General features: G+C 37.1%; 1 long non-coding RNA gene across 2 annotated transcripts in view; it reads right to left on the minus strand.

Moving 5' to 3' along the window:
• Nucleotides 1-18075, minus strand: part of LOC120468225 (uncharacterized) — an 83037-nt gene that overhangs the window by 50437 nt on the left and 14525 nt on the right. The window contains exons 1-2 of one of the 2 annotated variants that reach the window (XR_005620208.2): nucleotides 4415-4634; nucleotides 4239-4331 (exon numbers count right to left, since the gene is read on the minus strand). This is a non-coding gene — a long non-coding RNA (uncharacterized LOC120468225). Of the gene's footprint in view, nucleotides 1-4238; nucleotides 4332-4414; nucleotides 4635-18075 lie in introns of those variants that run through there. The other variant, XR_016160460.1, reaches the window with a different exon arrangement.

The following is an 18075-nucleotide window of genomic DNA, read 5'->3' on the forward strand; positions in this document are numbered from 1 at the left end:
AATAGTACACGCTCCGTATGCTGCAGCGCGCCGATAGCATTCACAGCCCAGGGCCGGAGAACAGGCTACATTCAGTCCAGAGGACCACAGGCTCCACACTGGCCCATTGTACACAGATGGACAATATACTCTATATTTGGTTTAGCACAAAGAAACAAGGTTCGATGGAGAGGGCGCTGGGCAGGAGGGCGTGTTGACAGAGTTGTGTGCGGGAGTGTGTGAGAGGTAGGGTAGGTACGTTTGTCTCTGCTGTGTGTAGGTGAGAGAAAGAGAGAGAGAGAGAGACAGACACAGAGAGAAAGCGGGAGCTTGTTTGTGAAAGGGGGAGCGAGAAAAAGAGACAGCAGAGATGTGTGTTTGCAAGACAAGTCAAAGCTGTCATAATTCATTAATATATAATTTAATGAAATAAGTGCAAATGGTTGAATCTGGTCTGATGGGCACCTCGGTGAAAAACACATTTGCGCTAATCAATGACAAATATGGAAAGAGTGTCTAAAAAAAAAAATTAGAAATATAATTTAAATGAGTTCCCAAGGCATTATATTATCTAAACAGGAAAAAAAAAATGTATGTAAAAATGTATATATTTATATATACATCAACTGAAAAGAGGGAGTAATGTTTCAAATGTAAATTACATAGGACCACTTAAATAATTATTAATTATTATTAAGACAATACAATATAACCTAATATAATTAATAGAATAGAATATAAAACAATAAAAATATTCATACTCAAAATGTTAAATTAATTCATATTTAATTATCTATTTATAAAGATTTTTTATTTTTATTTTATCTTGGTATATTCTCTAGACTAAGCAAAATAAAACAGGAGGAGTGCACCATCAGAGCAGAAGAGTCGAATTGATCAGAGCCAGTGATTTGGGTTTTTTCTGTGTTTTGTATGGAAAGCATTAGTCTGACACATGTGAGGCTGAGCACCTTCTCAAGCAAGAAGAAGAAGAAGAAAAAAAAAACGTTGAGCCACCACCGCCACCCACAGAGGCACCACAGCGCATTGGGTAAATTAGTATTATGATTTTAACGGATAAATACCCGTTCCGCCTAATTAATCCAGTACATCACAGGGGGATATGACACCATGGGCCAAACAGATCAAGGAGTACACATCAAAGGTGCCACTGCTGTGAGGGTTCTACAGAGGCACAAAAATCATTTCTTGTTTATTTTTATGTGCAGATGGTCAATGATGCCGCGGCTGAATAATGCGGAGATAGAGACAGTTAATTCCTTACGATGGACTGAGAGGACAGAGCATCATCAGCCAGGCCTCTAATTAGACTCCCTGTTTTCAAAAAAACCTCAGTCGTGAAATGCAACATTGGCTAAATCAATAGGACATGGTGCAAATGCATTATGGTTTGTCGGTGGTGACAAATAATTATGCAAAAACCCAGCTTTCGACGCATGTTTTCAGAGAGCAGTTGGTCGAGTTTTAGAATGCGACAAAAATATCTGTCTCCAAAAGGCTGTGTAGTACGTATTCAAAAACACCACCCCAACTCCAAGTGTAAATATTTATCACATCAATCACCTCCCTCTCGCATTTGTCCTGATAAATCATTTCTGCTTTCATTATGAGCCGTAATGTGCCTGAAAGCGGCTCCGCACACTAGGGAGGAGATAAAGGTTTGGTCTGAATACAGACAGAATTTGCCCAACATTTTCCACGCTAACATGCATCTGACATTAGTGAGAGAGATATGACCTCCCGCTCATCTGGAACAGCCGTTCAATGGCAGAAAGAGGATGTTAGATTCAGGATATTGTAAGGTGATCACTACAAAAAGTAAGGTAAAACTAAAGCTTAAACAATTAGATTTATTCTGAGTTAGTTTCATATTTATTAAAATGCAATTTTTTTCAGTATCAGGCAAGTTAATAATAATAAAAAAATACTGCTAAACAGCCATTTTATATATTGTAAAGGAAAATACAATGTTTGTCTAGTTAAATAGCTTTGATGCTGAAAAGATATTATTAAAAAAAATGTAGCTAAACTAATAGTTTCACTGTTTTTAGAAGTACAAATCTTTTATATATATATATATATATATATATATATATATATATATATATATATATATATATATATATATATATATATATATATATACACACAGTATATAACCTACTTTTATCTTTAACAGTGGAAGTTTCGCAGTACAGCAGTTAGTTTTAGCACGGTGTACACTACAACAAACGGCCTCAAAATAGTCACTTACAAAATGAGAAAAGGGTGTTTCCTCAGACCCAGAGAGAGAGAGAGAGCAAGCGAGTGAGCTTGCCTTCTTCTTATTTGACACAAATTGTCTGTGCACTCTAAAGAAAATGCAGTGTCCTGCCAAGCTGACCACATATTTACTGTTTACTGCTGGCTGTTGCACATGTGGTTTTTGCATACGCTCTCCTCTCCCAGTTAAATCATCTGTGGTCCCAGGGCTTTTTTTCTGACATACGCTGCATTGGCACTGCTGCTGCAGCTTAAATTTTTCAAGCAAAGAAAGGCATTTGTATGAAATAATAATGACCATTTCATACATTTATATTTATGCGTCTCCGATTTGTTCCCTTTTTTTCTGTCTTTTCTCTCTCGGCAGGAACAATGTTCTTTGTCTATCTTTCTCAGTCAGTTACAAGTAACACGATGCCACGATTATCTTTCTTTCTTCTACGGTTTACTAATTTCCCCGTCATACACATCGGCACCCGCTCACACAAACACACACACACTCTATTAACAGTAGCACAGCTAGCATCTGGTTTCGGCTCTCAGCATCTGCCCAGCGCTCTGATATGTGAGTGTGCTGCGATGGAGAGAGACTGACGGGGCCGTGCGTATCTCCCCAAAGACTGAAGCTGGAGTTATAATGAAGGGCTCAAAACACCTCCAAGGAGCACTATCGAAGAGATGGTCACATGAACAGTGACTGATGAATTATACATCTCAGAAATATCAGAGTGCAACATTAATAACCAATTCGAACAGATCACAGTGAAAGCCAGTAAAAATTAGAGTGTCGCCTTTAAGACTTTTAGTGAGATTATCACAAAGATTGTTAACATTTCACTATATTGCGGTAAAAGTATATATATATATATATATATATATATATATATATATATACGGAGGTGGCTGTCCTGAACCCTAACCCCTAAAATTTCAACTTGTGAAAATGATATCGAAATGTTTTAAATTTTTTCCATTGTTGTTTTTAAAAATATATTTTTGATTTCTTTTAAAAAGTGAAGTAAAAAAAAAAACATTTATTTTATATTTTATTTTTAAATCATGAAACTTAAAAAAAATGTGTCTCGCATTTTCATGTTTTAGTCCATTGGCTAAGACTGATTTTAACCAAACCCCTACAATTTCTGATCAGGAAATATTCCAGTGTCCCTCTCTTTCATTGTAGATAGGTACCATCATTTTGAGGGAAATGTGTTCAAAAGTCTGAAAATCTGTGAGTAACTTTAAGGAACGTCACAACCAAACACTTTTTTCTGCAATTAAGGAAAATCTTTTGGGTGTTACTCAATAAAATTGAGTTTTTATGCGTGTACAACTGTTCAGAACTGTGTTAGGTAACCTGGTTATGTGCTGGTTATCATTTTTGATCTAGGCTCAAAAGTACCTAAAATGGTCACTACTGAAACATGTTGTGAAGTTTCGGTTGTGACATTGTTTGGTTCAATGTATATTCAAACTAATGAATCCTTAACTTTGAATTTAGTATGATTAACTTAATGCCTTTTATAAAGAAAGATTGGATTCAAAATTCAAAAAAATCTTATAAATCACACTTAACATATTGATAAAATTGTAATTGTTATTGATTTACCTGTGAATTATATTTTTTTAAAATTGCAAAAAAATATATTTACAAGGTAGATAAGGTAAACAAAATATTAATTGGCCAATATAAGCCTTTTTATCAAATTTATTATTGTGTTTTGGTAGTGATACATTTGGGGAGAGGAAAAATATTCCAAAACTTTTCTGAAAATACAATATGATAAATTAACTTCACAATTACTGGAAAAAAATGGGCTTCCAACTCTGACATTGAACCCATATATACATGTATATATATATATATATATATATATATATATATATATATATATATATATATATATATATATATACACACACACACACACACACACACACACACACACACACACAAATGATTGGCCAGCACTAACCTCTGATTCTTGAAAAGACATTTTGATTTCAGCAAAAAAGCTTAGCATTTCTGATGTGCATCTTTCAGGTCACAGGCAGCTGGTGGGCCCTTCCTTAAAAAAAAAAAAAATACAATTAGAAATTAGCTAGTTTTAATGGCGATAACACTGACACATCTTACCCCACGCTCCCCTACATTCAATTTCCACATAGCCATTTCGACATCTTGCACGCACTGAAATAATTTAGTGTATACGTCAACATTAATTAAAAGGAGCATGCGAGCAGAATCCTGCCTCTGAATCACAGAGTGAGATTTCTTCTGTTACATTAATTGCATCGGACGCTCCCAGTTTAGCAGGAGAGCAGCAGCGTTTCAGTAGCATGTAGAACAAAGCAGTCTGCCATGTACTTTGCCTGAGGGGGCAAAGCTTTCATTGGCAGAGTGTGTGAGAATGTTAGACAATGAGCATGAAGTCAGCTGACAGCCCCATTCGCCTGAAGAACCTGCACAGTCATCTAGTATGACAGCACTGAAACTGAGAGCACAAAGCCACGTCAGGCACTCTCTGACAGTCTTTACATGAGACATTGAGCTCGGCAGTGTAGTGCTGTGAGGAGCACTGCAAATGTAAGAATGAAATGGGTGTTTCAATGAGTCTGCATCTTTGATTCTGCCTTTTTCTAATTGTGTCATATGTTGCTAATCCACAATAAAAACATTTAGATATGAGAAATCAGCACCTCAGAGAGGAGATACCCACGTTTGAGGAATGATGGATGATACCAGTTTTTGTATCTGACAAAGTTCACAGTACAATATTATTGATACATATTTTTTTTTTCAAATACAATATTTTTGCATTTTCTGAAAATAAAACCATTTAACAACAATTTATAATCTCTTGAAGGGCCTAAATTGCAAATTGTTAATAATCAACATTATTAAACACAAATCAGAATTTTAACAACTTCTACTTTAAGCAAACGAGGTTTTTGTGACATTTGTTCTAATATAAATAAAATAGCTTTGTTTATTATTTAATGTGAATTAACTCCAGATGAGGTTTCTCTCTCTCTATCTGCCATCATTTATGGTTTGATCAAAAGTACAATAAAATATTATTTCAATTAAAAAAATAACTGAAATTTATTTTAAAATGTCATTTATTCCTGTGATGGTAAAGCTGAATTTTCAGCATGACTGTTACATGTGTCTTCGGTGTCACATGATCCTTCAGAAATCATCCTAATAAAAAATTTGGTGCTCAAGAAACATTTAGTATATTATCATTAAAAACAGTTAAATTCATATTTTAACTTTGATGAATAGAACATTCAAAATAACACCATTTATTTGAAATAGAAACCAAAGTATTAATTTAATTTAAAAATGATTTTATTTGAACTTGACAAGTGATTTATATATCTATACAAAATATAAATATATATATATATATATATATATATATATTGTGTGTGTGTCTATATATATATATATATATATATATATTTATATTTTGTATAGCGCTTTTAAAATTAATTCTCAGAGCGCTTTACATAAGTGGAATTAAGTGGAATTTATTATATATAATAAAATCACTTGTCAAGGAAAAAACAACACACAAATCAATCTCACATAAAATTAAAAGTATCAATACCTCAAGATCAATAAGCCTATCCCTTGTCATTATCGATATAACTTTGTGCTCATTATAGTAAACAAATGAGACAGACATATGTGGCTTGAGGAGTCTTTTATGTTCCCAGGCAGTACATGGTAGTTCACCAAGAACATCTAGTGAGCCTGTAATTAGAAATCATCACTGATAAACCTTAAACTATTGCTAGCAATGCTTGACAAATCCCACATACAGGTTCCAACAACCTCCTTTTTCACTTCGACGAGATGCATTGCAGCCCCACTCTCTTTTCCATGATGGGACAGGCGTGGAGCGGGCGTAGGCCGCGTGCGGGTTGCCGCTCCTCTCAATGCTAACCGATGGGGTTAAACAGGAGCAGATGCCTCTCTAGACACATGGGTGTATGTTTCAATGGTGGGAGTCTGAATCAACATCCGTGTCTCCCGACAGGAACGCTCGGCTTCCCTTGAGTATAAAACAATAAATAAGAAAATGCTGCAAATTGCCCAACCAATCTGCTTCAGATAATAATAATAATAATAAATTTAAAAAATCCCAATCAAGAGCTGGCACATCCAAATACTTACACTAATGCAATTTCAACATTGTCAGTGGTAACTACCACATTTTAATCTACCAGCATGCAAGCCGCTAAAAGAATAACATAATGGAAAAAAGCTAATCGGTGCTCAGTTTCATGTTCAATAAAACAAACCCTGAATTCATGAAACGGGCCACAATTGGAAATGTACAGTACATCTGTGGCTATTCCGATAACGTCGAGAACACCTCAGTCTCGCGGCAGCAAACATTTGGCGCTCTGTATGCCATGTTTTGGACCCTGTGCCATCAGGGGAGGTTGTCTTCCATATGCCAACGCAGAGGAAAGGGGGCTGGGCACTCTGGGACATATGGCCCACATCTTTTCCAGCGACGCGCCTCTCACACTCAGGACCGGGGATGTGCTCGCCAGCGCTAAACACTTTTCTCATTAGTTCAGGCCAGGAGCTTGATGCAGGGCATGTCAAGAGGCATGTCTGGGAGCCACTCGATATGACAAGGCACAAGTGAGGGGCCAGTGGGCAACATATGGTGCTTATTATGAGAGAAGCACGAGGGTTTTCATCTCCTTAATCAGACAAGTGCTGAGCCATGGACCCTCCTCCCTTATGAACTGCAACAGGAAAACAACATGAAGGTCTCAGTTGAAGCTCACATCCATCATGCGAAGTACTAAAATAGTGGAAAAGTGCCAAAGAGCTTTGATACTCTGTAAATCACTCTAATGTGAAATACGTTGAGCGACATTACAAAATTCAGCTAGACTAAGTGAGATGTAATCGAATCTATTCATTACATAGGCTACTTTTTTCTTTAAACAGTACATCATATCGCCTACTTTTCATATGCATTGGGAATAAATCCTTTATTGTGGAAATTAGATTAAATAACATTAGTTACAGTTTAGTTTTAGGGCAGAAAAACATAAGCAAAATAGATAATGCAAAAAAAAAATAATAATAATAATAATTCTGTGAGCTCTGGATCTAAATCATCTTATGGTCAGCACAAATCGCAAGCATCCCTTAAAAATAAATGTGAAATTAACGACAGAAAAACAACTTCAGTCCCACCCAAGGGAGGCATGTCAAATTAGGATGGATTGATACGTGTTCTGATAGACTGAAGCAAAGAGAGAGAGAAAAAAAAATCACCATGTTTTATTACATATTAATGATTATGGAAATAATCTTGACTGCCATCTACACACACCGTGCGAAGCGAGGGTTCAAATTCCCATGCAAGGTTCAAACTCTCTAAAACAAAACTTTCAGTGCCACAGTCTCTGGCAACATCTGGCTCCTCATGTAGACACATATTAGGATCAAATTAAGTAGAAATGAATAGGATGCTACATGACAGGGTGCAGATGTTCCAGGCAGTGGTGTGAAAATCTAAGAGCGAGAAACAGCATAATTAGTTCTGGCCTTTACAGCAGGGGTGCCACACTAGGTTCACAGGTAAAAAAAAAAAAAATAATAAATGAAGGGGGAGACCAATTTAATTTAATCAAATCTAACTAAGCTAACATCACCAAAAACTGTGCATGCGCAACTTGATCTCTTTTAAGAAATGGGCTTGACAAAAGGCAAACATGTTTCTATTTGTTTGTGCTCTAATTGAGCATGCTATTCACACGATACTCACTTGCCGTGTCTTTTGTTCCCTTACATCTGAGTGTGTGACTCTAGCTAGCTAAACATAACACAGAAGAGCAGTAAAACATGCACATTTTAGAATGATACACTGTAAAAAAATAAAAAATAGCAGTATTTGTATGGATGATACCGTGTGCAGCTTCTATATTAGTATTTACATCACCTTGTGGAAAAGCTTCTTACTGTAATATGACGAAATTTGATTCATCATGTGGCTTTCTCTTTACCACCTGTGTTTTTGAGGTGGTTGTCTTGTTAGTATATTATAAAAAGGTAAAATACTAAACTTAGTAATTTGGTATATTTACATAATTTCAGTTAATAATTAAAAAAAATCAGTATTCTGTAAAAATTATGTAAAACATAAAATTTTGCGACCATATTTTCTATGGTACAGTTTTGGCAACCACAGCGGACTTTTTTTGTACGTGTATTATACACAAACCACAAAAGGTAACAAATGTATGTTTAAAAAGCTTTTTTTATAAACAAAACCTAATACAACAGTGGACTGTTATGACATCAATGAAGGAATGGACATTATTATATTTGATGTGAATACACAAGTAGCCTACACTTAAAGGTACTAACTGTCTCTTAAAAGAACATCTCAGATGTATTATCCTGGGAGCAAAAAAAAAAAAAGTAGTATATTAACAGACCTTCTAAACCAGGCAATATATTTACTTTTGAGTGAAATACACCAAATCTATTAAACTCTACTGCTAAATACTATTTGGCTTTCATTTATCTGGCCTATGAAAACCCCTACACAATAGTTAATTCAGCACAAGCTCATAAAGCACAGAGAAGTGGGTTTCCTACGGACCGCACGAGCAGCTTGCCACGTCATCACCTAGTGTGCCAGTCCGCGCCACCGCTCGCAGGTGACAACAACGTGTTACTATGGAACCGCCGAGAGTCTCACCGTGCAGGGAGATGTGATCACACTCCTTAATGTGGCTCACAGGCTGCGTTACTTCCAGCTAAATGACACACTCATGACTTCATTGTTGAATCACAATCCGTTTAATTACAGCCCGGAGATCTATTATTTGCGTTTATTTTCCTAGTGTGGAGTGGAGCTGCCCCACCTCTAAATCACCAGATCGCTCACTGCTCATTAATGTCAGTTTGCCGTGTGTAACTGGGCCAGGCCAAGGGCTAATTTACACATAAGGAGTGCTTTCTCTTAAGAGTACATGATTAATAATAAATAATAATACATTATATTTAGCACTTTGTTAACCACTAGTGTGTAGGATCCACCTGGATGACTTCTACAATGCATCACAACGCACATCACATCAGCTATTGGTGGAGAGGAGGAGTCATGTAGCCAGTTCTATACGGGGATGATGAGAAGGCTGACTGATGAAGTCCAATTGGGAAAATTTGTCCAAGACGTCAAGCTTATAGCTCTACTGTTTTGGAAAAGCACCCTGGGATATTTAATGACCTCAATTTAACATCTCCACCAGATGACTATAGCACTATAATGAGCAGCGAGACATGGAGCCAAAGGTTAAACACACAATGACACAATGGTAAGTTGGGCCTCCGTACAACAACGCCCTACTGGACCAGCTGACACAACATGTGTTTCTTGTGAGGTCATAATTAGAGATGTGCAAAACTACATATGAATGACTAGTTGGTCTTAAAAGTACAAGAAGTGCTGTGTAATTAGGCTGGTTTAGAGTCAGGTCCTTCAATCAGTAGGTCGGTTTACATGCACCACAATAATCCATTTAGAATTGGATTGATGGCTCAATTGGATTGAAAAACCTTCAGGTAAACACTCTTAATTGATCCAATTGTTCGATGAAATTTCGATGAGATTGAAACAGGGTTCCGTAGACCTGATATAATCTGATCATCAGGAAGAAAATAAGTATATATACTTTTTTTTGGGAGAAATGCTAATGGTCTTGTGCACTTCAATGATTTATGCTAAGCTATGCTAAAAGTGGTACCGCCAGAACCGGAGATCGGCTGAATGGATTCAAAAACGGTAAAACTCAACAGTTTAACTCTGGGGGAGTTGTAAAATGAGCCTATTTCCAAAAAAAGTGGAGTATCCCTTTTTCAGACAGTTTTAGCATGCTAACAGTCAATGGCATTCTGTCACTATACTAAAAGCCTTTCACAGAGTCTCTAAATTCTTCCCATCGAATCATTTAAATTTCCGTTAACACAACACCATTTTCAACTAAAACCAGAAAACTTTGTGTGCAAAAAATTTAGGTAATTAAATAAAGCCAACAGCATTTTGGGGGCTTGAAAATGCAAAACTTCTGAAAACGGGTTTCAATGTGCACGTTTTTGACACTTTTATTGTCCCCACGTATAAGAATTACAAAAAGACGAATTTGTGAAAAAGATGACGTCATGAATATGCGCAATACGTGTTCAGTTTATAGGCGCGTAAAGTGACATCGCCAACTACTGGCCTGAATAATATAGCCTTTTTAAATCGTTTTCGTGGATCTGTGTGAACAGGGATAATTTTGACAACGTTGTCGTCTGTATGGGGAAAAAAAACGTTTTTACCACATCGTTGTCATGAAACAACTGCAACCGTTAGACCAGGGAAATGTATTAGACATGGACTTTTCCAGTAAATCATATCTGTTAATTATTCTTAAAGACATACATGTCCAAATAATTTTAAATATTGGATACTGTGCACAAAAAAATACTAAAATACATGCATAACAAATGGCTGACTATATAGGGTGCACATATAAAGTGGCCTGTATTTAACTATGGTACAGACATTTCAAATGCATCACTTTAACTAAGTTGTGGTGTGGTCTGGCATCAGTTTGGGAAAATTAAAAAAAAATCAAGTTACGAGGTCATAGATCTATTAAAACATTCAGGACTGCACCATAGCTACAGCTGGAAATGAAATCTCTCTTCTCCAAGTGACTGAGCTCAAAAAGTCATTAGCATTCTGGCTTCTATATGCATCAGAAAGGAAACTATCTTAGGAAAAGCCTTCTCATCTGGTAAACTCATGATGACTGTGGTCAATCATACATTGGTTTGTCTTTTACAGTAGCACAATTGGCTTGTACGCACCAAAACCAAGGCTATAATAAATACAAAATTATGTAACGTCATTCTTTACCTCAAAAAGCAATCAAGCAGTGCTCGAAGCTGAAGAGCTTTATTAATAATTCAGAACCGCCAGCATGCGATCAAAATGACAATAACAATTTATAGTTTACAATATTTACGACGAGAACGGGAGTCAATCAAGTTAATCATGGCTCTCTAAAAGGAATAGTTCACCCAAAACGAAATGAAAATTCAGACATCATTTGCTAAATATACAATGATCCAGTGTTTTTTTGGACGCAACTGCATTTCATTTCATGGAAGAAAAACCTCACCAAGATATTTTATATTAATTTCTATCTCATAAGGTGACATAAGTTTAATTTTGGGTGAACTATCCATTAAACAAATAGGACAAAAAATGAAAGGAGAAATAATCCTGAAACAAGCGTTTTGCCAAGAGCAGGTGAGTTATTTCACTGTCAGTACCCTGCCCATGTATTCTGGCACACCCAAATGTAGACTGGTTTCCCAGAGCTACAGACTAGCGTGGGCAGCTGCCATACATCCTGAGAGACACACAGACAACGTTCCATTGGCAGGAATATTTGCCCCTTGTCAATGCTGCTTTACTGGACGGCACACACTCCGTGCAGAAGCATATGGCAGGACAGCATATGGTTGTCTTGTTTAACAGAATATTACATATGGTGATAAAATGATAAAGCAAATAAGGTGCTTACAGGCTCCTGACTGACGAAAAAGACATTCCAGAAAATATGGGATAACTCCCATATAAAAATCCAACATTTTTCCAAAGGTAACATAAGCCTTATCCAGACCACTACCACCAACACCGCAGACACACACACAGACAGAGGAGGGGGGCAGAAAAGAAAGAAAGAAAGGACATAGTCACACACGCTGTTTGCCAGCACACTCATTCCTTCTATGCTGGCACTTCCAATAGGAAACTGACAGTATTATGTGACACCATGGAATGATCTGAGGTTCGGGCTGGCGAAGCTGACTTTAATCCGACAACAATGCCGTCTTTTGTTTTCATTTTCCCTGCATTTGTGTCCATTGGTTCATAATAGCAGATATAATAATCGAGATACTTCTCAACAGTTCTTTTTCTGAAACAAATAGTCCACTCTATAAGAGTACTTCAGTAGTATCAAAATAAAATGTTTTTTACTTTCTGTTGTCCTTTGACTAACACCTCCCTGAAAGGAGAAATAGGAACAAGGTTTCGAGGATTGTGTTTTCAATATAACATGGGGTAGGCTGACTTGAAGGGAAAAAAAATGATAAATGAAAGTATGCGGAAAAAAATGTGATGACATTGAATAAACGAAGAGGCCACATATTATGATAGCAGGCAATTCTGCTGTAAACAAAGACCAGCAGTCTGCAAATCAGAAATAAATGATTGCATTCAACATTGCACTGATTAAGGTTATCTGCTTGTCCCTGGGCTTTAACTTAAGTGACTTGGGAAGCATTATGGGAGGGACTATAGCACCTGCCAAGTTTTTATTTGATTTGAGGGATAATTTTCATTCTTTAGACACTTTGGTTATCTTGGACTATTCCAAAAGTGCTTTTCTTACCCCGCATACAATGGCAAAACTGTCCGAGATGTTTGCGAGTGCTGTCTTTAGATTTAAATAATGATAGAGGGTTTTCATTTCAATTTTCCCAAGTCCAGCCAAAACCAAGAAATGTCCCGGTCAAATATTAATCAGAAGTTCAGAACAAAATATGATAACACTTTATATTACAGGGTCCTTGTTACATGTTACATGTAGAGTAATTACTATAAATTATGCATAATTACATACAACTAACCCTAAACCAAACCTAACCTTGTAGACCTTATTCAAAGCAGCGCCATGACAGGTATGAAAGCAAGGCTGTGAGGCATTGACTTGCCGTGATTTCAGTGGCATCTGCTGTAAAAAGCTCTATAAAGCTCCTAGATCACTTATTTTCCACAGCTCGAATTGTTTAGGGTTTTTGTCTACTGAAATTTCTCCGAAATACATTTGTGCAGTTTCGTCAGCAGAATAATCCAAAAGCACATAACAGTACATCCCACTGAAGAGATGTATTTCTTTCCCTCACAGCCTCGCTTTCATTCCTGTTAAAAATCAAAGATGGCGCTGCTGTGTGTGAATAAGGTCAATAGTAAGTTCATGCAGCTAATTAATATTACTCAGTACTTCAATGTATAATGGCACAAGGACAACTTAAACTAACTTAACTTAAAAGTGTAACTTAAAATATTATTTGAGGTCAGGAAAGAGAGAAACTAATATGACTGTATATAAGAGACACTTAATGATGAGGAAAAAAATAGGACGAATGAGTAATACAATTAACAATGAGTAATGAAGGCGTGCTATGAGAAATGGAGAAATATAAACCTTCGACATGTTTTATGTCTTTTTAAAGGACATTTACATTACATTTATTCATTTAGCTGACACTTTTATCCAAAGCGACTTACAATTGCTATATATGTCAGAGGTTGCAAGCCTCTGGAGCAACTAGGGGTTAAGTGTCTTTTGCTCAGGGACACATTGGTGTCTCACAGTGGATTCGAACCCGGGTCTCTCACACCAAAGGCATGTGTCTTATCCACTGCGCCATCACCATCCAAAAGGATCAGTATGTCAGTTTTGCTGCTAGAAGTAATTTGGGTGAACTATCCCTTTAACAAACTAAATTAATCTACTTGACCAGTTCATTTAATTTCATTTTTCCCCATTAAAAAAAAAAAAACTACCACTGTAATGAGAAAACAAAGCATAAGCCCAATTTTTTGATATGCCTGAATCTAACTAAACATCTCCAAGTGCTCTAGAAATTCAGCACTTGATTGATTAGAAAGAAACTCCCTCAGAGAGTCATGGGATGAAGGCAAAATAATTTGATTTCATACATAAATAAATTCTCCTTATGTCCATGGAAATTGCTTTTTCAGAATCTGTTACGATCTCAGGCACAATATTATCAATTTAACCACTAACAAACTGAATTAATACTGTATGCTACTGCTTAGTCTTTAAATGAAGATTAACATGAAAATAATCTACAGGGCATAATGCCAAAAATGTAGGCTTATGTAACAGAAATACTTTTTTATAGTCATTTTCCTCTGGTTTTATGCTGCTTTTAAGTGAAAAACAGTAAAAAGTTGCAAGAGGATGGATTCATGATTAAGTTGTCTTTTTCGAACTGTCCTAATATGGGGCATTTAAAGCTTGTTTTGGCTGCACTTGAGCTTCAACCACACAGCAGGACATAGATGAGAAAAGAAGAGCTTTGAGAAAAAGAAAAAACAGAATCACAGCGCATTAAAAACAAATCTACCACCAGCTTAGGAGAGCCAAGACGATTAAAGGGTCACAGGTTATCTGACAGGTGGCTCATACCTGATGATGCCTCGAACCTCATCTTTGAGTAAGAAATAACACCCGTCTTCTATTCCTAAAATTGACGTATTTGAAAGTAAAGGGCACCATCGTCTTCAATAACAACAATCAAGGGCCGACATTAAGCCGATCTAAGCATCTTGAACATGTCACTTCAAATCGGTTTACACAAGGCATTTCTTCAAATACTGTAGTTTACTGTCCCTCATCAGATTGAGAGCTACTGTAACACTGAACATTGTGAGAAAGGGACACGAGGTCAAGCAGGAAAATGAGGATGATTGCAGTAAACACGAAGCAGAAGATGAAATCAGTGGCCTATTGGTACAGTAACAGTTTCAGTGAGGGTTTAAAGCGAACACCCTGTAATCACACAGGACAGCGGTGGGGGGGGGGAAAAAAACAGCATACAACCGTCTACATTCTAATGATGACAATTTAGAAAACCAGGCAAATTTTTGTACGTTCTGCTTCTGAAGGGAGGAAACTAATAATTCTTGCAATTCTGTCTATTTGTGTATGTCTTCACTGTACTAAACACAAATCCCGTGCAGCGCTTTGATTCCAAGTAGACCACAGGTAAAGCCTGATGTCTCACCCTGACTTTCTCTCTTGGCACTAAACACAGAGGCCCGTGAGGCAGTAAACGGCGACTCTCTAAATCGTCTCCCCCGTATCAATAACCATCTCTCTTGCTACCTTGTATCACCGGTGCCCCGAGGCAATTCTTCAAGTCAAAGCCTTGCTTTATCAACCACTGGATTTAACAAGACAGCTCTTTTTATGCTTATTGGCTTCTCGAGCGGTAATGGATTTTCTCAATGAGTCACTCTTTTCTTTCTACAGGTTTCACACTTTTTCACGCGGCTTCTGGGCTCGTCTCCAGGCCAGATCCTCTACCATTGACTTTGATTTCCTGAGGTAAGTGATCCATCGCTCCAGGCCCAATGAGCATTGCCTGAAATCTGGCCTTACTTTGGCTCTCTGTGCCTGATATTGTACACTCTAATGCAAAGTGAAGTAGCACGTCTAAATAGCCTGTCAATTCCCCCCGCCCTCTAGTCTCTCTGGGTTTCCAAAAATCCCCAGCTGGGACTCATTTCTAGCATGCTCGGGAACGTAAACGATACAGCGATATTAAGGAGCATTAAACTACTTGATGACATTTCAGTCGTGTTGATGAAGACTGGCATTCGTTCTAGCAGAAGGCCGACAGCCGGCAGATGGGCATAAGGTGATTGTCTTTTTGCAAGGAAGAAGGAGAACTTAAAAGTTACATCAACTTTTCCTGATTTAGGGCACTCACTTTTTTTTTTAATCATATGCTAAAACGGTCTAATCGTAAGATTTTATAAATTCCACACATGCAGCAGCTGATGGCGACCCCATTGATTGTTAATGACAAAGGCAACCTTCACTCTGTGTGGTTTCCTGCCAACATTCTGGATCACTTACCAGGACCTCTTGTCCTGATATAGGAAATGCAATTCAAGATGTGTGAAAACAGAGCCCACATTGTAGCTTAAATGACCCTCTCTGCTGCTCATCCCCGGTCCGGCGCGTGTGCTACGGGGTGTCTGTTCCACGACAGGAAAGAATAAACTCGGGCTCGAATCATAGGAAATTCATCAAATCTGGTTCTTGGAGCTGCATCTTTCAAGCCCTGTTTCCTTGCCATATGATCTCTATAAACCAAATCACTGTTGGCTCCCTCACAGGCCGGCAGGCGCCTGGGGCAGGAACATAATGAAAGCCAAATGCAAGTGACAATAGAATAGGAAACCTCCACCTTTTTTTCTCTTTTGGCTTGGGCCAATTTTTTTGTTTGTTTTGAGACATTTCTTTCCAGAGAAATCTCTCAAAACAATCAAAAGGGAAAACTTTCAGGTATCAGGTTTCACACTGGATTACAAAAATACATAAAAAAATATCTGCTGGTTTATTTCTGAAATTTGATTCAATTTGCTGCACTTTAATACAGGGGTACACAATTGAAATTGATAAATTGACAGTTTAAAAATAAGCATATTTTTCTGAAAACAGTACTGGAACAGCATATTACTGCATTTGTTTACTTTAAATATGGTTATATTCAGTTAGCATCTAACACAATTTCACTAAGGGAGGCCTGACTCCCTCCCTAACCCTGAAAGAGGAGATCTGGGGAATCCTTGGCACATGCATGTCCCAGATGGTTCTAGTTTCCAGGGATGAAAAAGACAGGAGAAGATCTGCCATTTTACTAGGCCTGTTAAAAAGGTTTTAAGTATGATTTGGTGCATCCTGACAGTGGACGCTTATCCAGGCTGACATAAGCCATTTGTTTTTATACTAAAAGTACCCTTTTTTAATACATAATTATATTTTTAAAAACGAAATTCTATGCTTAAGTGCAGGATCCGAAAGTTGGTCGTTTTGTCGTTATGGTTACACACACACACAAACACACAAAGTCATCTGTCAGTTGTGCAGTTACACAAAATTTCCTGAATAAAGTTAAAACCCATCATGTCCCTGATATGCGTTTTACTAAATATCAATACATCAAAAGACATACATCGTTTCGAGACATACATCTCTAGTGTGCTCGACCTCGACTGAGTGAGCCAGTGTGCGTCCAGAAGCTCAATGCAACTACACATTTTAATTTTTTTGAAACTTATAAGTTACAGTTTCAACAAAGCTAAGTCCCATCGTCCACATATATTGACATCAACTTTAGCAGCATAGTAAATCTTTGTTACAAACGTTTGTCAAATGTTCATAACATTTAATCATACAACACTACTATGCATTACTTCAACAAGAATCAACAATGAAATGTTTTTAGATTTTTTACCTTGTGGACGTTTTGGTCTGGTGTGGCTGTGTGACACGTGACCTGTGTTCTCCGACATCTTTTTTCTCTTCCGACGCCACCAGATGGCAGTGTAAGTGTCCTCGTTTGTTAAAATTACTCAGAATTACAGGAGCCGTATGCAAGATTGTGGCCAAAACTGGTAGTGCAATCCCTTTCAAATTACAGTATTTGAGCGCCTAATTACTGAGCGGTGCCCAATTATTACAATCTTTTTGTATTTAAAAGTCATTTTCGGTTCCAAGAGCATCCAGAAATTTTTCATTTTTAGCCCATAATTTTTATTTCGGAGCATGCCTAAAAAACGAGGAATTAAAAAAGGTTACATTTTACTTTGATGGTCCCCTTTAAACATTCGGTTAAATAAAAAAAAAAAAAAAAATGTGTGCCCTATACTTTACAGTGTGCTGTTTGTGCATTAAACAGAAAGTGTGCACACAGAATAGCAAACGCTATTGACATCAGAAATAATAAGAGTATTGTGTTAGAATGCTTTTGCAAGAAACAACATACTATAACATAAAACATAGTAAAAGTCATGTAAAAAGCCTGTGCACTGCTCAGGTTGGGGTAACTGAAGAGGACTATGATTGTGAATAAAAAATGAACTAGTAACTTTAGGTGTATTT

This window comes from Pimephales promelas, chromosome 1, assembly GCF_988280905.1.
Source record: "Pimephales promelas chromosome 1, fPimPro1.hap1.1, whole genome shotgun sequence".
NCBI classification, from domain to species: domain Eukaryota; kingdom Metazoa; phylum Chordata; class Actinopteri; order Cypriniformes; family Leuciscidae; genus Pimephales; species Pimephales promelas.